General features: G+C 41.8%; 1 pseudogene; it reads left to right on the top strand.

Annotated features, from left to right (window-relative positions):
• Positions 1-1,322: 1,322 nt before the first annotated feature.
• LOC144257016 (dehydrodolichyl diphosphate synthase complex subunit NUS1 pseudogene) lies at positions 1,323-9,821 on the top strand (annotated as a pseudogene).
• The last annotated feature ends 9,585 nt before the right edge of the window (positions 9,822-19,406 follow it).

The raw sequence follows: 19,406 nt of genomic DNA, 5'->3' as shown, positions 1-19,406 counted from the left end.
TTGAACTCAGAGATTCCTTCATTACCCTATTTTTTGTTTCTTCTGTGTCCACAATCGGGCAACATCCTGAGAGAGCATTGAAGGTCTCCTCTATTTTATTTAGCAATTAGGGAGATGGTTATCCATGTAATATATCACTTGAAATATCTCTTGTAAGTCTTTATAAATGCTTTTTAAAAAAATATACAGTGAGAGCCCAAAACATTTTTAGTTTTCCTTTCATTTTTGTGTCTAACATGAAGCATCCTCCAAGAAGTGGAAACACTGTGGTAGCATGAAGAGGTGATATGTGGAGCCCAGATCTTTGACTTAGGCAACTCCAGTTAATGTCTTTGTTGAATATAGTGTTGGATTTTAGAGAGCCTGACTGTATTGTTCAAAAACGTCTTTGCAACATTTATCCTGAAAAGAAGAAGAAAGTTGCATGCTCCACACGCAATTGCTAGAAAACAGAGTGAGTAGTAAACTTAAAACAAGACTTAACTTCAGATTACAGATATCATCTGGGAGTGGAAACTGTGCTTTCAAAATCACCTACTGGGTATATCAAGTGAGCAAGGCAAGAATCAGAGTAATACTAGCAAATATTAGGTGGTTATTGGAGGGGGACAGATTATTTTTGTGACCTACTCCAAAATATCTCTCTAGTTTCAAACCTCAGGGTATACTCTCAAGTTGACAAGCCTACTGCACAGGACAAAGCAAAAGGTATCATGCCACTTAGACAAATGTCTAGCTCTTGCAATATATACATTCTATGCACACAAAAAACAGCCTTGTGCAGTGTTCCGAGGCTACTGACAGAGAAAATTGTGTTTGGAGACCACACATGTCTAGTGTTTTGTTGTAAGCATGAATATCTGTTAAGATCTTGGAGAGGGAGCTAATGCAGTCTGCCTATCAGTTTCCTAGATGCTTCTCAACATCACATATACATATGACTTGGATGCCAATCATGGTTTCCCACCTGAATTCCAGTCTGCAGCATTGGAAAAATATCCCCTTACCCAAGAACAGGGATTGTGCCTAATTGATATTGGTATTCTAAAATCTGTCACAATGCCTGAAAGATATTTGGCATTCAGTATTCTTCTGCCTCCAGTTAAAATAAAATGCATCCCTATAAGGATTAAAATCCCTTAACCAGAGGAGGAAGATGGCGACGGGGGCGAGGTGAAGTGTTGGCAGTGGAGAGGGGTTCGGGAGCGGGGGGTGGGGGGACGCGGAGTGGTGGCCCGCGACGGCAGCAGGGGACGATAAAAAGCCACCACGCCGCGGGTGTCGGTGGGAGGGAGGGGTGGGCGCCCGAGCGCCACAAGAGTATGACGGGGCTGCAGGAGCTGGTGTGGCGGTTGCTACACGCGCTGCTCAGCCGGCACCGCGCGCTCACCTCCCGGCTCCGCTTTGGTTGGGCACCGGGAACTGGATCTGGAGGCGCTGCTACCGTGCCGCCTCCGCCGCGGTCCTAACGCCCCTCGGCTTTGCGCTCCACAAGCCCCTGGCAGTAGGCAGCAACCGCCTTCACCAACGGCTCCCGCGCGGGGGCCGGGTCCAGCCGCCGCCCACCCCCGGCTGCGCTGGCGCACAGATGGCCGTTCCCTGCAGAAGCTACCTGTACCTAGGGGCCTGGTGATCACCGCGGAGGAGCAGGAGCCCAGCTTCTCGGACGTCGCGAGCATCCTGGTGTGGTGTATGGCTGTGGGGATCTCCTACATTAGCGTCTAGGACCACCAAGGTATTTTCAAAAGAAATAATTCCAGATTGATGGATGAAATTTTAAAACAACAGCAGGAACTTCTGGGCCTAGATTGTTCCAAATACTCACTGGGGTTTGCAAATAGTAATGACAAAGATGATCAAGTTTTAAATTGCCATTTGGCAGTGAAGGTGCTGTCCCCAGAAGATGGAAAAGCAGATATTGTGAGAGCTGCTCAGGACTTTTGCCAGTTAGTAGCCCAGCAGCAAAAGAGATCTACAGATTTGGATGTAGATACGTTAGACAGTTTACTTAGTTCAAATGGTTACCCTGATCCTGATTTAGTATTGAAGTTTGGTCCTGTGGACAGCACATTAGGCTTTCTTCCCTGGCAAATCAGATTGACTGAGATAGTCTCTTTGCCTTCCCACCTAAACATCAGTTATGAGGACTTTTTCTCTGCCCTTCTGAAGCCCTGTGCACACCTAGTTCATATTCCTCATAATTTATCAACAAACACAAAAAAGTGTCTTGAGAGTGAGTGTATGGCGGTGTGTGTGTGTGTGTGTGTGTGTGTGTGTGTGTGTGTGTATGGAATTAAACTTATAAATGGGGGAAGTATTGGATAATGAAATACATAGACCTACAACGTTGAGCATATAGCAATGTTATAGGAGCCAAGATTTCAGATATAAAGCTTTGGGCCCCTACTACTTCCCTGTTTTTGTGGGGAGTAGAGGGAGAGAGTGACTAGAACTGTTTGGGTTGTTTGGGGAGAAGGGAATGATTTTTGTTCAGTCTTTCCTAGTGACCAAACTTTAATATTTAAAAATAATATATTATTAAATGAAGGTATTCTCAGTTTGAGGGAGTTGCAGGGGAGTGGAGTTCTGTGTTGCTCACTTGTAAAAAGCTTGCTCCTCTTCAGAGGAGAGAGAATATCTATCTTGAGATATCCGTCCACTTTCATTTCTTACTTCATTGTAGTTAAACAATTGATGGCTTGAGAATGTTGCTCTGGTGTCTGTGTTCTGTGTTGGGGATATATCTCCCTATACACTGATGATGATATAACTGGGAGACTGTAGATTGCCCAGTGTAGCTTTTAAGTCAACTTTCTAAGCTCCTTAATTCTCTCTTTCTGTACCAATCAAGAATCAGCAGCTGCCTCGAGGGAAAAGCCAAAACAGAGCACCACGCTCATTTTTATACTCCTCCCCACTCCTCTCACTTCTTGGTTCCTCAAGCCTTGGTTACTATAGCAGCCTCCAAACTCCAGTTTTTCTATACTCAAACCTATGAGAGTATAGAAAACTCTACTTGCGCTATGCCAGTTAAGGTCCATTCTGTTCTTGGTCTTTTAGCTGAGCTGACAATTAACAAACACCCTAAGAGGAAAATGACACATAAAATGTTGAACTCCTCTAAATTACCTTTTCCAGGACTTCAGCCCATTGACTTCCTTGAAGGTCTCTGCTGCCTTGAAATATGTGCTTTTTGTCTGTTTTCCAGATTTTCTAATCTTTGGTAGAAGTGCTGGTCTGATGTTAGCTACCCATCATAGCAGGAGGTCTATAAGTCAATGTTTAGTTTATTTTAATTAAAATCTCTTTTTTTGTAAAACAATGACATGTTAAATTATATAGCTCCACTTCACCTCATTTTCAAAACGATTTTATAGTGATTCTAAAGTCTTTTTAAATAATTCTTTCATTTTTATGATCTGTAGCACTCCTAGCCAAATGTATAAGCATTCAACAAATACTTGAAAATACTGAATAAATGTTTGTTAATGTATTACAGGCATATTGATATGCTGTGTTGGCAAAACTGAATCTTTTTTTTTAACTTATCTTAGAAGTTATTCTTTAATGTTACATAATCCTGGAGGCAAACAAGGATATAATAAAACCAATTTTCTGAAATATTTTATTATTTGAAACTTAAAATGTCAATATTTTTATGATGAAAAAAATCATAAAATAATTTTGTTGGAGAGCCTGATCCTTTTAATTTTTGTTGTTTTATTTTAATACATGTGGAAATGAGCAAGGTAACAAATTTAAAACAATCAAATCTTCCTGTTCCTTAACTGGAAATTTAAAAGAGAAAACTCTTAACTGCTTTGGATGGTATCAGGCCAAAAGGTTGTTTGGCCATTGCTAATAATCATGCTTGTTTCTGCATTTCCACCAAGTTATTCATTAATCAATGGTTTGTCTCATGAATATTTTATGTGAATTTTCTGAAGAAGAAAAAGGAAAAAGCATAATTTTAGTGAATACTGTTGACTGTCAATATTTCTGAAAAAATAATTCATTGCTATCTTTGAATATCCTAATGGCATAAAACTAAGTGACTGGCAGGGAATACTTTCTCTAAATATAGGACCACAGAGGTAAAGGGTGCACTGTTTCCTGGGGATCTGAATGTATTTTCTGACTTGAATATTGATTCTAACTAATTTATTTGCCATTCTGGGCAATTGTTAGGTAATCATGAGCAGACAACATAATTATTTCTGTTAGTACCAAGATGTATCAAGATAGTTTTCTTCTTCTTTTTCTTTTTCTTTTTGTTTCCTTCAGAAACTTGCACATTATCTTTTTTTTTTTTAAATGGAAAGGTATAATTTACTCTTGAAGTGGGATTTTGATAATAGACCACACATTTTCCATGGAGAGTATATTGAATTTCTTTGCAGAAGGGACACTTACTTAGCTGAAGCATCATCAGTTAAGGTCTCTGAACTTAAGAGTGCAGTGTGACAGAGGGCAGTTGAAGTATCCAAGGTGTATTCCAAGAGACAGGTAAAGAGAGGCTTGCACCCATGGCTACTTGCTTCTTTCTATCAGATTGTTATTCAAGAGATTCATCATGTTATAATTTCAGGAATATGTTCTACAAAATGTCTATAGCAATTGGAAGGAAAACAGATTTGTATTTTCCTCATTTTTTTTATGTAAGAAAATTCCTGAAAGTATTATTTAATTCAGCAAGCTCTCTGAGTTGTATGAGCCCCCAGTGCTATTTGCTATTTGCTATTTGTGGCACTTTGACAATTGGATAAATGATCCAATTTATAGGTGCAATATTTAAAAATTCAAAAATTAACATACAGAGGCTGAAGCAGGAGGATAGCAAGTTCAAGCAGTCTCAGCAAAAGCAAGGCAGCCAAGCAACTCCGTGAGACCCTGTCTCTAAATAAAATACAAAAATAGGGCTGGGGATGTGGCTCAGAGGTGGAATACTCCCTAGTTCATTCCTCAGTACCGCCTCCACCCCCTGCTCAAAAAAAAAAAAAAAAAACAAAAAACAAAAGGAAATTATATTTTGTGTTCAACTAAGAATAAACATATTTTTTAAAGTAATGGCAAACTACATGTAGTTCCATTTTAGCAACTGTTAATAATGATCTATAGGAACTACCTAAAAACAACATTTGGATATTTGAAAACTGAGAAAAACATTTATAAGACACATCATAAAATCAGGGTGGAAAATTTTTATGTTATTTAAATGTTTTGGTTATCTTTGGCTTCTAATTTATAAGAGAAAATAACAGAAAAAGTTACAAATAAAAAAATAGTGTTGGAGAAGTAAATGGCATTGGTATTTTGTTTTGTATGTTTTTGTTGTTTTTTTTAGATAAAAGCAAATTTACTAATTTACTTTTTTTTATTCGATTTTTTAGAGTTTTTTTAAAAATATGTTTTTAGGTGTTGATGGTCATTTCTTTTATTTATTTATATGTGGTGCTGAGAATCAATCCCAGTGCCTTGCACATGACAGGAAAGCACTTTATCACTGAGCTACAACTCCAGCCCTGGCATTGGGTTTTTAAAAGAGAACTACTGGTTTTATTTACTAAGTATGTTTACTTTCTCTTGTTGGTACCTGATTAGAAAAATGATTCAGTATATGAAATGTTGAATGGTTAAGATCATAATAAGATTGACTATAATTAATGCTTGTTTTATTTTAAAAAATTCTTGTCTCTCTCTAATCAAGGATTCTGTCTTATCATGAACCCTTAAGGAAATGAAAATGAAGGGCAGAAAAAAGAACTGTATTTCAACACATCATAAAATCTCTCTTAAAATAAGTTTTAGAAAGGATATATTGAATGAAAAAGTCTTAAATGTTGACTTGCTGGAAGAGATGAATCTAATTTTTTTTTGTGCTGAACGTTTTTTTATTTGTAAATAAAAGCCAAAAATGTTTCATTTCTACTTTGGGTGATCTGACATGTAGCAAAACATTTATTGCATATCTTTAACCTGTTAAAAACAATCTACACATCAAAATATTTGTTTGGAATAATACTGGACTATATTATTGTCTTCATATACATGCAAAAATTTTCACTCATTTGTCTTTATTCTTTTCATTAACTCTAGACTTTTCTGTTACTTTCAATGCAATATACTTGTAATGGCAAAGAACCAATCACAGTAGGGGAGATTTACTTTATTAAATGCAGGAGAGACTGTCCTTCAGACTGTTTAATTGTAAAAAACAATTTAAATTAATTGTAACTCAAGTGGTTTAAAGACCTAATAATTAGACCATAAACTCTACAACTGCTAGAAGAAACATAAGCTCAACACTCCAATATATTGGCACAGGCATCAACTTCCTTAACAAGACTCCTAAAGTACAAGAAATAAAACCAGGAACCAATAAGTGAGACAGCATCAAATTAAAAAGCTTCTGCACAGAAAAGAAAACAGTTAAAAGTGTGTGGAGAGAGAGAGCCTACAGAATGGGAGAAAATCCTTGCCACTTGCTCTTTAGTGGATTAATATTAAATGTACATATAAAGAATTTAAAAACTTAACACCAAAAAAACCCCCCAATAAATGGAAAAAAGAAGTAAACAGATGTTTCTCAGAAGAAGAAAGACAGGTGGCCAACAAATATATGAAAAAATGTTCAACATCTCTAGCAAGCAGGCAAATGCAAATCAAAACTACATTGAGATTTCATTTCAAATCAGAATGGCAATAATCAAGATTATAAACAATAACAACAGATGCTGGAGAGGATGTGGGGGGAAAGATATACTCATATATTGCTGGTTGGACTGTAAAGTAAAGCAACCACTCTGGAAAGAAGTATGGATATTCCTGAAAAAATTAGAAATAGAACCATTGTATGAATCAGCTATCCCACTCCTTGTTACTTATCCAAAAGAACTAAAATAAGCATGCTATAGTGATACGGCCACATCCATGTTTATAGTAGCACAATGCACAACAGTCAAGTTATGGAAGCAGTCTTTACCCTTTCCACAGATGAGTGGGTAAAGAAAATGAGGCATATATACACAATGGAATTTAAAACAACTATAAAGAAGATGATATGCATTTGCTGGTAAAAGCATGGAACTGGAGGACATCATGCTAAGTGAAATAAGCACACTCAGAAAGTCAAGGGTCAAATGTTGTCACGGTTTGAAGTGTCCCCCAAAAGCTCATGTGTGAGATAATGCAAGAAGGTTTAGTGGAGAAATGGTTGGGTTATGAAAGTCTTGACTCAATCAGTGATTCATCCCCTGATGGGATTAAAGATTGATGGCTGAAGGCAGACAGGCTATGTCTGGAGGAGTTGGGTTATTGGGGGAGGCTTTTCTTTGGATTATATATTTTGTATCTGATGAATGGAGTCTCTTTCTGCTTCCGGATCATCATGTGAATGACTTTTCTGTGCCACACACTTCTGCCATGATATTTTGCCTCTCTTTGAGCCCCAAGGAATGGAGCCAGCCTTCTGTGGACTCAGACTGCTGTAAACCATAGGCCCTCTGAATAAACTTTTCCTCCTCTACCATTGTTGTGGTCTGGTCTTTCAGTTGCAGTAGCAAAAAAGCTAAAACAAATGTTTTCTCTCATAATGCAGTAGCTAGAAAAAAATAAGGAAAAAAGGTGAGGAGGGATGAAAATACAAGAAATATTGGTGAAGTAGAGAAGAGTATTGAAATGGAAGAAGGAGGAACAGGAAATGTGAGGAATGGTGGAATGAAATTGATCAAACTATCTTAGGTGCATACATGAATATACCAAAGTGCATTTCACCTTTGTGCATATGTATAAAGAAATAATTTTTAAAACTATAGATAAATAGAAGGAAGACCAGTAGAGTAGGAAAAAAGAAACCAGAGGAGGAAGGAGAAAATTAAAATTAACTGCACTGAGTTGACATGTTATTAGTAATTAAACCATCTTTCAGATTTCATTCAGGCATAGTGTATTACATTTCCTCTATATATGTGCTTGGTAGATAATGGATCTAATCTAATATTGTTGCTTCAGGCCCATGCACAATGTATGCCACATAAACTTAGAAGCCGTGTGCTTTCTTGATTGTATTGTTCATTCAGTTAGAATTGGAGGTCTATTAAAAGAGTATTAACATAAGCCATTGAATATTGATTTCCATAAAGATTCAAATGGAAATAAATATGACACAAAACAAATCATTTTTCAGTTCCCTAATGAGGAAAGAATAGTGGTAAATAGTGAACATTAGACTTTATAACTACGCTTTTAGTGTTAGAACTGCCAACTAAATATGTATCATCTGGAAGTTCTTTTAGTACTCAAGTACTCTGTGCTCACATTGGTCATTTAATTAGAAAATAAGCTTGGTAGATATCTTAAAACCTAAAATTTAAATAGAGATTATTACATATTCCATCATTCTTAAAGTCCAGTCCAATTCTAGCTTAGCTAGGATGTACAGTAGATCACAAATCAAATGAATAGTATAGAGAAGAATTTTCAAAACTGTCCAATTCTAATCAGAAATTACTGAGGCACAGCTGTGAAGAAATGAGTATGGCAGAACTCATTTTTTTTTTGAGAAAGAAAAAATTAGAAAAAATTCTTTGACCTGAATTCATAATTCCTAACTTTTATATTTAGTTTTAAGAAAATCTGAGAGCAGAATATCAATGGCATCAATTGTATACCATGCATCCCCCTTGGATATGGCTGTGAGATGTAATTAGCAGGCTCTAACTTCTCTCTTCCTCCGGCCACATTTTTCTCCTCACTGTCTTTCCCTAAACTCAGCATTGACATCTTGATTTATTTTACATATTGCCTTCTCCATGGTACATAGTAGAGGCTCAAAGGTTAAACAGATTAATTCACTAACAAGACAACAGCAAGTCAGAGAAAAGCATGCATATTTCCCTAATTGATGAAAGGACAGAATACTGCACTGGAATATTAAAAGTCTTGACAACGTATTGTGCCATTTTGTTCTTTCTGGAAAAGAAAATATCTTCTGTTCTATTATTGCATTGATTATTTATGTAAATTAAGAAATAACAAATCAAGGGATGTACCTGGTAGAATATTACCTGTGTTTTATACTAGCTGATATTTAACTTATACAAACATCACAATATTATACCTTAATCTCATCTTGTTTTGTATGTCTTTAAATAAGAAATATTCCTTAGGGAAGAATGATATAAACTGCCATTGTGATTTGAAAAATACAGACAATAATCTACACTGATGGGTACGGACTATAACCTGAGATAGCAGGTATTACTTGCTGTGCAAAGAAGTATACTTGTAAAAGTAAATAATCATTTGATTTTCTCAGGTCATCATTACCAGATAAACAGTCATCGTGATTTCTGCTAGGCAAATTACTAGGCAGAAATTTTTCTAACTGGTAGAAGAAGGAAAACTGATTCTAGATATTTAATCAGGTTGAGATTTATTTAAACTCTGGGTCTAACATATGCAAAAGGCTTTCTCAGTCAGCTTCTAGGAATTTGTGAAGAGGCTTCAAAAGAGAGAGAATAGCATGAAAAAACATAGGGATCTGAGAGGGCAATGTTAGTTTTTTATGATATATTTTAAGAAAATAATGTAAGGTAGAATGGAGTGAGACATTTAAAGCCAAACAAGAACCCCCTGGTGTCACGTGGCCCAGAGATCCAGAGAGACATGACTGCCACATCGTGGCCCATAGATCTGGAGGAGAGGCCCGCCACAGGCCACCAGGAGGTCAGGAGGAGAGGCCTGTCCAGGGTCCAGAGATATGCGTTGAGCCACCCCACACTGGGGTTCCTCGTTCACCAAAGCATGGCTCCACAGCCTAACATCAGGGTACATATAAGCTTGAGGCTGCCACCACCACGAAACTGGGATATCATCACTTGTATCAAGGGACAACAATAAGGACCTGGTAAGATATCATAAAGGTCCCTGGCTGCACCAGAGGTTTCTCTACTGGGGGAGCTAACAGTTATCCTGTTGCTGAGGTAACAGGGAGTCTTGCATGGGGTTACCTATCTCATGTTTCTCCTACTAACAGCCAACTTCTTATGATTACACTCTCACGTGTCATATAATCTACTGCCTCCATATTCTAATATCCTACTTCATAAACATCTCAGCCAACCCCCCATGCCCCACTTCTACCATGAGAAACTGTAAATCATTACGCAAACCTACTGACTATAAGGTTGAAGATAACCGAACTCATCATTTCTGATGAGTAAAATACAGCAAGATGTAAAAATAGAAGCTTACTGATATATGGCTGGCTGCATGTTGGGTACATTGAGTGCTGTAATATTGATCTCTCCCTTAAAAGTGAGGTATTGGTAACATATAGGGACACTATAAGACAATAGGGCAGAAACTGTCATACCTCGTGTCTACACTGCAAGAGAGGAAGACTCATAGACATCATGAAAAAACAAGGGAAGAAAGTGCCTCAAACAAACCAAGATACTACAACAATAGAATCCATAGATAGTGAAGTAGGTGAAATGTCAGAGAAGGAGTTCAGACTATACATAACTAAAATGATTCAGGAATTAAAGAATGACCTAAATGAGCAGATACAGGCAAAAACGGATCACTCCAACAAAGAGATGAGAACAAATACAAGTTGCAGGAAAAAAGAGAAATAATTGAAATGAAAGGAACAATAAGCCAATTTAAAAACTCAATAGATAGCATCACTAACAGACTAGATCACTTGCAATTCAGGACCTGAGACAACGAAGATACAATATAAAATCTTAAAAATAAAGTTGACCTCACAGAGAAGATAGAAAGGAACCATGAACAGAATATCTAAGAATTATAGGATACCATCGAAAGACCAAATTTATGAGTTATCGGGATCGAGGAAGGCTCAGAGATTCACACCAAGGGAATGTACAATCTCTTCAATGCAATAATAGCAGAAAAATCCCCACGCATGAAGAATGAACTGGAAAATCAAATACAAGAGGCGTATAGGAAACGAAATGTCCAAAATTACAACAGATCGACATCAAGACATGTTATGATGAAAACGCCTAGCATACAGAATAAGGATAGAATTTTAAAGGCTGCAAGAGAGAACAATCAGATTACCTATAAGGAAAGTGCAATTCAGATCTCAGCAGATTTTTCAACCAAGAGTCTCAAAGCCAGGGGATCCTGAAACAATATATACCAAGCTCTAAAAGGTAATAGATGCCAACCAAGAATCTTATATCCAGAAAAATTAAGCTTCAAATTTGACAATGAAATAAAAACCTTCCATGAAAAACAAAAAATAAAAGAATTTACAGCAAGAAAGCCTGCACTGTAGAACATTCTTGGCAAAATATTCCATGAGGAGGAAATAAAAAACAATAATAAAAATCTGTAAAGGGAAGAACTACAAAAGGAAAAGCCAACCAAAGGAGAAACCAAGTCAAGCTAAATATCAAAAATAAACGAAAATGACCTGTAATACAATTCATGTCTCTTTCAACTCTTTTTGATAAATTTTTACACATAAAAATTTAAACAACAATATCTCATTTTTCAGGTTTTTGTTTATTTCATATTTTTGTTTCCCATTTCTCCTCATAAAGTTATATAAATATGTTCTTTAAAAATGTTAGCATTTTATGTTATATTTTAATATATAATTAATCTAGTATGTGTATATACATTGCCTGTGATATGAGATGAGGTATAATTTACTCTCTTATAATTAAAAAGCCATTATTTAAGGTTCAAAGATGGAAAAGATGAATCAGACGAAAAATTGTTTACTAAGGTATTTATAAAGGTAAGGGCAAGGTTGAGGGTAACTAATAAATTTTGTGAAGCACCTTTCCTTCTGTAAACTTGGAGAGGTAGGAGGTGAAGTAAGAGAGAGCCATTATGAAAAACTTGTAGGAGAAGGTGACCTAATTGAAGTCATTCCTACTAAAAGCATGTAGAAACCAACTCACAGTCTGTAATAGAGTCTTATAGGAAGGAATAAAACACCTTGCTCTACTCTTGTATATTTTAAGTTCATCTCCTTGGTGTTTCTTTCTGATGGAATGCAACAAGGAACCACATAACAAGGAGACTTATCATGCAGCCTACAGCATGTGTCTCATCCAAAGGTGAAAGATGGATAAAGGAGCCAATATGGCAGCCATTGGTTACATGAGGCCACTGAGTATCTGAAGTGTGTGTAGTCTGAATTGAGGTGTGCTCTGTGTTAAATAGACATTAGATTCCAAAGAATTACTAGGACTAAGAAAATGAACATGAAATATCTTGCTAACAATTATTTTCTTTGCAAATGATATTGGTTATCCATTGGGTTAAATGAAATATATTAAAATTAATTTCTCTATTTGTTTAAAAAAACGAAGTAAAGGAGAACAAGGTAACATCTGTACCTTGCTGGTAGTACCATATATCCATATATACACATTGTCACTTTTTATATTTTTGTTATCAAAATACATATAACTCTAAACTAAATGGGATAAATTGTATCATATATAAATTATATCTCAACAAACATGACTTTAAAAAGAAATCTAGTTTATGAAGTGTTTTAACAGTTTTGGGCACACACTAACAGCCTGATAAATAATGACTATTATTGTGATTCATTAAAACAACCAGCATCAAGCTGTTTCATAGTCAGGTAGGAAGGGGGAGAAATAGACAAACTCTAGATAGAGTGGGAGGGGAAGGAGGGGACATGGGGTTAGAAATAATGGTGGAATATGATGGATATGATTATCCAAAGCACATGTATGAAGACAGGAATGGTGTGAATATACTTTGTTTACAGCCAGAGATATGAAAAATTGGTCTCTATATATGTAATATTACTTGTAATGCATTCTGTTGTCATATAAAACAAATGACAATAAAAAAATAAAATTTTTTTAAAAGTTAAGAAATGGAAAAAATGTAACTATAAATGGCTACATGTGGACAATGGCTATGATATTGGACAGTGCCACCATTTGAGTCTCCTTCTCCTTCCAGCCTTAAATATGAGCATGACTCCAGGCTATTTTTGATTTCTTCTTGCCTTTAAGCTTTCCTTTGAAGGCCCAGCTGCTGGTTTTTAAATTTTTTGTTTATGCTTTGTTTTTGTTTCTTTGTTTAGTAATGGGGATTGAACCCATGAACCCATGGGTGTTTTACACTAAGCTAAATCCTCAGCATTTTTTCTTTTCTTTTCTTTTTTCTTTTTCTTTTTTTTTTTTTTTTAACTAGGGATTGAACTCAGGGGCACTCAGCCACTGAGCCACATCCCAGCCCTATTTTGTATATATGGAAAGGGTCTGACAGAGTTGCTTAGTGCCTCGCTTTTGCTGAGGATGGCTTGGAACTCTTGATCCTCCTGCCTCAACCTCCTGAGATGCTGGGATTACAGGAGTGGGTCACCTCGCTCAGCTTTTATTTTTAAACAGTGTCTTACAGGGTTGTTAAAATTCTAAATTTCCCAGGCTGGCCTGAAACTTGCGATCTTCCTGCCTCAGCCTTCCCAGTCCCTGGGGCTTAACTTTAGAGAGGTGGGCTGGAATTGCAGGAATGTTGAGCTTCCACATGAGCCTACAAAATCCAGTGTGATGGTGCTTACCTGTAATCGCAGAGACTCAGAGTGCTGAGGCAGGAGGGGTCACAGTTTGAGGCCAGCCTCAGCAATTTAGTGAGAACCTTTCTCAAAAAGTATAAAAAAGGTGGGCGATGTAACTCAATGATAGAGCACCTCTGAGCACCAAAATCCTCAGTATTAAAAAAAAATAATAATAACAGAGTTGGTAATTGTATTAGGTGGTAATTGGCCCTGCTAAATTTTATTGGTATGAATTTCATAGTCCTAAGGGTAAACATGTCTTAATTAGATAATAGCTACAGATGCTTTTTTGCCAAATAAGCATAACATTACAGGGCAGTATTCAATACACATTTTTAATAAAATATTTCACGGTATGCTATCTCTATATAAGAAATCGCTGCAAAGTTTTTGGCTTAAAAAAATTGTGCTGACAAAATTGCAGTCTGGTCAGCAATTGACAGGATGGTGCTTCTCTAGTCACCTGAGTTTCATTAGAGAGGACTTGACTAGAAATGGAATATCTGCTTCCAAGATGGCTGACTGATGGGTAGCACATGATGGTTAGCACATTGGTGCTGCCTGTTACTGGGAGACTGAGACTGTAGACCTGGGATTTTAGTTCTACTCCAGGAGGGCTTTTAAACAGAAATGTTTGGACTTTCTTACATAGTAAGTATTCCAAGAGACAGCAAGTGGAGTTAGCTACAAACTTAATACCCGGGCCCAGAAATCTACATGATACAGCTTCTACCATATGCTATGGGTCAAAACAGTTAAAGAGACTGTCCAGATAAAGAGAGTTACTTTTTCAACCACTTCTTGATGTGATGAGTATCAGAGAATTCATGTTCTTCTTACTTCACAATAAGCCAGCAAGAAAGATGACTTATGGGTTTGATTCCCAAGAAGTCTTTGGGTGAATATGTCAGCTGTAGAGATTCTGAATTGGAACTATGTTCTGAGACTGAAACAAAATAAAACACCACACAGTGCAAAACAACAAAATAACTTAAATGAGCAATAAGACATTTAGAACAAAGGAATCTCAGAGGATACAGAATGAATAGAAGACTAAATTAGGCCAAGTGACCTTCCCCAACCCTATAAACCCCTAGCTTTTGGCCTGTGTACACTGTAAAAAACTTAGTTGATTTACAGAAGATAAAAAAAATGAATCAGTTCAGTTGCTTAATATTAGAAGTTCTGTCTCACATAAAGGCATTTCAAAACGCAGCTTGACAAAATCTAGAGATTCCGGCACCAACTAGGCTCCCTCCACATACCAGGACTAGTGGATCCTATTCAAGACTCGGCCTTGGACCTCAGACCCTGTATCTGGAGACTCCTTTCAGGGAGAAGGAAAGCAGGAGGAGATGTACACAGACCCTTGGATGTGTCACGCTCTCTCCTATGATCCGCCTCCTGTATGTGCTTCACTGTTCATGAGGCTAAAGTGTGGGTCCTGTTTTGTCACAGGGCACAAATATGCTTTCATGAGTGGTGGGATCCTGGGACGAATCCCAAAGACAAGCATGTGTAAACACACACACACACACACACACACACGGACACAGCAGGCGCTCAATAAGGCCTCTGGAATAAACAAGAACTCTAAGGCTTGCAGAGTTCTGTGACATGTCCATAGTAACTCAAAGGGTCAGTGGAAGAGAATGGATCTGAATTGAGTCTTCTGACCCCATGGTCAGCCTCGAATCCACATTCAAAGCACAGTCTACAACCCTCTTGTTCTGCTCTGAATCTTCCCAGTCCCCAGAGAGCTCCTAACTTGAAGGCTTGAACCTCAGGGGAGCAGTACTCTCTGCTGGGGTCCTGGGGTAGGTGAATGATCAAAGGCGCTGTAAAAGGCGCTTTGAGTTCACGAATGGATGGAGACATTGGTGATTGTGTGTCTTGGTGGGCTAGGGGTAAATGGTAGAGATATTAGTAGGACGTGGGCCCAGCAGGAGGAGATAGGTCACTGAGGACATGATCTCTGGGCGCATGTTTTGTCCAGGGCACCTCCCCTTCTCCACTCTCTTCATCAGGGACCAGCAGGGTCAGAAGGTGCCCCACAGGGTCTGCACTGCTGGCCCCCAGGCAGCTCAAGAGCCTCCCACCTTCCCAAGCACTTGAGAGTCCTTGTTTGCCCAGGGGACCTCCAGAGGACCCAGGAGTCCCTCTTGCCTTGCTCTATTCCCAATAGTACAGAACCACCCCTTCGCTCTAATGGATGGTGGCCCAGCCCCAACTCAGAGCAGGATGCAACCCAGACAAATCTCCCTGGTCCCCCTGAAAGCATCCAAGCAAGGAGATCTGTGAGGAAGAGAAATTTATTAGGAACTAGCCATGTCTGCCATGGCAGAAACAGGGGACAGAGGAGAGCACAGCGGGGGGAGGGGCATCCCAGGAAAAGGATTCCCCAGTCTTTCTTGCAGACCAGGGAGGGGGTTGGTGGTAGAGCACTTGTCTCCAGGCATCCTGTCCCCAGCAGGCCCTCTGGACTGGAACTCATAGGAAGGAGGTGCCAGCAGGTGGCACGCCTCTATGGAGCACCTGCGCCATGCTGATCAGATCCTTGCCAAATGGCTGAGGGGAAAGACAGGGACTGGCCTGAGCCTGAGCGCATCACGCCCCCTTCTCGGTACCCACCCAGGGACAGCGGGTTATGTCCTGGGGAAGGCCATCAGGGATGGCGCAAGGGCCGCATCAGGCTGCACCCACCCACCTGCTTGGCTGCGCCTCCATCTCAACTGGCCACCATCTCAGGAACCACTTTGTTTTGCCTTCTGCGTGCCTGCCCTTCTGGGGCCCGAGCCACCCCGTTTTCCTGCCTGGGCCCTGTCCTGGGGGCCGCCACGCAGCAACAGCACATTCGTGTGAGGCAGGCGAGGATCCTCCTGGCCACCCTCCGCCAGGCCTTGGTGCCTTCCTGGGAGGAGCCCGCTGTCCCTCCTTGGGCTTGCTGCCTGGGGAGGGCTTGCTCTCCTCTTGACACTCCCTGGGGGCTCCTGCTGCCCTCCACCTGTGACCTGTGGCCTCCAGACCCAGGGCCAGGAGGCAGGGCGGCAAGGTCCTGCTGCGGGGCCCTGCCGGGGGCAGCTGGGCTCTGGGCCTGCAGGCTGGGGAGGGCCAGGGCAGGCAGGCTGCCTCCCTTGCTGCCCCTCTGCCCGGGCCGCAGGTGCCCCCCACGCGGCTGCTGTACAGCTGGCACGACCCGCCTGGAGGGAGAGGTGGGCTTGCTGGCGCTCCTCTGGCGGGGCAGGGTGGCTGGGAGAGAACCCGCAGAGGACCTGGGCTGGAGCCCCGAGTGCACAGACCTCCTCTGGACCGTGAGGCCCACCCCCTGCGAGTGCTGGTGCCTGAGCAGGAGATAGGTAGCCATGGCTTTGTCAAACTTTCGGCCCTTCAGGGACGTCCAGGTGTCAGTGAGGTGGAAACCCAGGTCAAGCATGACCTTCACTGTGGAGGGATCTGGGCAGAAGCGGCGGCGGGACTTCCTGGCAGCAAGCTCAAAAGGCCACTGACCCCATTTCAGCCACTGGTGTGTCTCGACTTCGGCCATGCTGGGCCTGTCCCTGGGGTCCACGGTCAGCATGTCCGCCAGCAGGTCCTGAGCGTTGAAGGACAGGTGGTCCGGTAAGACGCAGGAGCGGTGCAGCACCTGGTCCCTCAGCTCCTCGAAGGTGTCGCCTTCAAAGGGCAGGTGCCCCGTCAGCATGAGGTACAGGACGACACCCAGGCTCCACACGTCCACCGCGGGCCCGTGGTACGCCTGATAGAGGAACCTCTCCGGGGCCCAGTGGGTGACCGTGCCGCAATCCGTGTCCAGCAGCTCTCCCGGCCTGAACAGGCCGCTCAGGCCGAAGTCGCACAGCTTGACGTGGCCTCGCGCGTCCAGCAGGATGTTCTCCGCCTTCACGTCCCTGTGCGCGATGCCCTTGGCGTGGCACGTGCGCAGGGCGCTGGCCACCTGCTGGAACAGTCCCTGCGCCTCCCGCTCCGGCAGGCCCACCCCCTCTGGGATGTACTGCAGCAGGTCGCCCCGACCAGCGTACTCCATCACCAGGTCCACGCGGTCAGCCGTCTCCATCACCTGGAACAGCTGCACCACGCTGGGGTGCTCCACGGCCTTCATGATGGCCACCTCGGCCCGAAGGAAGGCTGGGTCCACCTCGACCTTGTGCACGGTTTTCACCGCCACCTCCGCCCCCGTCAGGATGTGGCGGGCCAGCCTCACGGTGCCAAAGGCGCCCTGCCCGATGCACCTCAGCACCTCATACTGGCCCGTCAGGGCATCCTCCGAGGACGAGCTGGCCTCCAGGCCCCGCTGGGGGCTCCTGGGCGCCCTACTCTGACTCTCTCTACTCTCTCTAGGCATCAGGAGCGGCCACGCCACCCGAGGACGCTACCTTAAAACAACACAACAAACCAAACCAACAAACAAAGCAAGACTAAAACAACAAAACAACACAACAACACCCCAAATCAAAGAACCAAGACACAAACCAGAACCGCCAACCACCAACCACCAAACGCACTAACTAGCTGGGAGTCCGACAGGTCACCACCAAGAGCTTCCTGCACAATGGACGAAGCCCAGCTGTCGCCGCTGCCTTTTATAACGCCCTGTGGAATGCCCTGACAATCGCCCCTTGTGAGGTCACGGCCACAAATGGCCCTGTGCGCCCTGCCTGGCCCATGGTGCTCCTCTCCCTGGGGGTTCTGGCCCCCAGGACCTTGGCACTGGTCATGATGTGAAGATCAAAGTCCACAAGCTCACAGATAGGTGCGCCCTGCCCACCCACAGTGTCTTGCGCACCTACCAAAACCTGTAGTGGGCTCCAAGGCCCTGGCGTGTCTGGCCCCAACACCCACAGCTCCTCCACCCTCCTTTGTCTGCCGCCTCAGGGAGGTTGGTGTCCTAATGTGGTGGCCCTTCACTCACATCACCGCACCCTCACACAATGCCCTGTCCCCTAAGACACCCGGGTCTAGCTTCTTCACTCCAACGGGGCTGAGAGCAAACGAGCCTTGGTCCACATTTCCCCCAGAATTTCTGAGACACTTCCCTCTCTAGGAACCCTGCAGCCCCCAAGGCAGTGGTTTCAACTAAAAGCGATCCAGGACACACTTGTAGGCCACCAATGGGTCCTGCCTTGGGACAGAGAAACACAGGTGTGCCCAGAGGCCTTGCCCTGTCACACTCCTGCCCCTCGCCCATCCTAGGCTACCTCATCACAATAAATCCATGGGTTCAACTTCTGGGTTTCCCGGGGTCTGATGAGTCCAAGGTCAGGTGGCCAGGAGATTTGGTGTGTGCACAGAACTAGCTTCCTTCTCCCTCACTTAGCTTCCTAGCTTTGTCCTCAAGAGGAGGAGAGGAAGAAGGAGTAAACTCAACTCTACCTCCTCCTTCCCCCAGTTTTCCTACTACCACCTTCCTTTTTTTTCTATCTTCCTTACATTTTTTTTTTAACCCTCTAGTTGTGGACACCGGAGACTAATATACCACACAAGAACTTGACCCCTTAGCTCTACACTGTTCCCCAGATGAACTTCAAAATGGTGCTCCCAAGTCCTCAGTCTCAACATTTGAAGGCATTTCAAGTGAGCACCATCTTACCAGGCTTCATAATTGTGTCTGCGTGTGCCTGTGTGTGTGTGTGTGTGTGTGTGTGTGTGTGAATGCATGGGCACAAGTGATATTGGGCACATGTGATATTGGGGAGCTATCTAGAGTGTGCCTGCTCCCCGAGTGTACCAGAAAATGCCATAATTTCTTCCTTAAGGCTGAATAATAGTCCATTGTGTATATATGCCACAGTTTCTTTATCCA

The sequence above is a fragment of the Urocitellus parryii genome, chromosome 9 (assembly GCF_045843805.1).
Source record: "Urocitellus parryii isolate mUroPar1 chromosome 9, mUroPar1.hap1, whole genome shotgun sequence".
In the NCBI taxonomy this organism is placed as follows: Eukaryota; Metazoa; Chordata; class Mammalia; order Rodentia; family Sciuridae; genus Urocitellus; species Urocitellus parryii.
The sequence above is the reverse complement of the archived record's forward strand: the minus strand, read 5'-3'. Positions and strand labels throughout refer to the sequence as shown.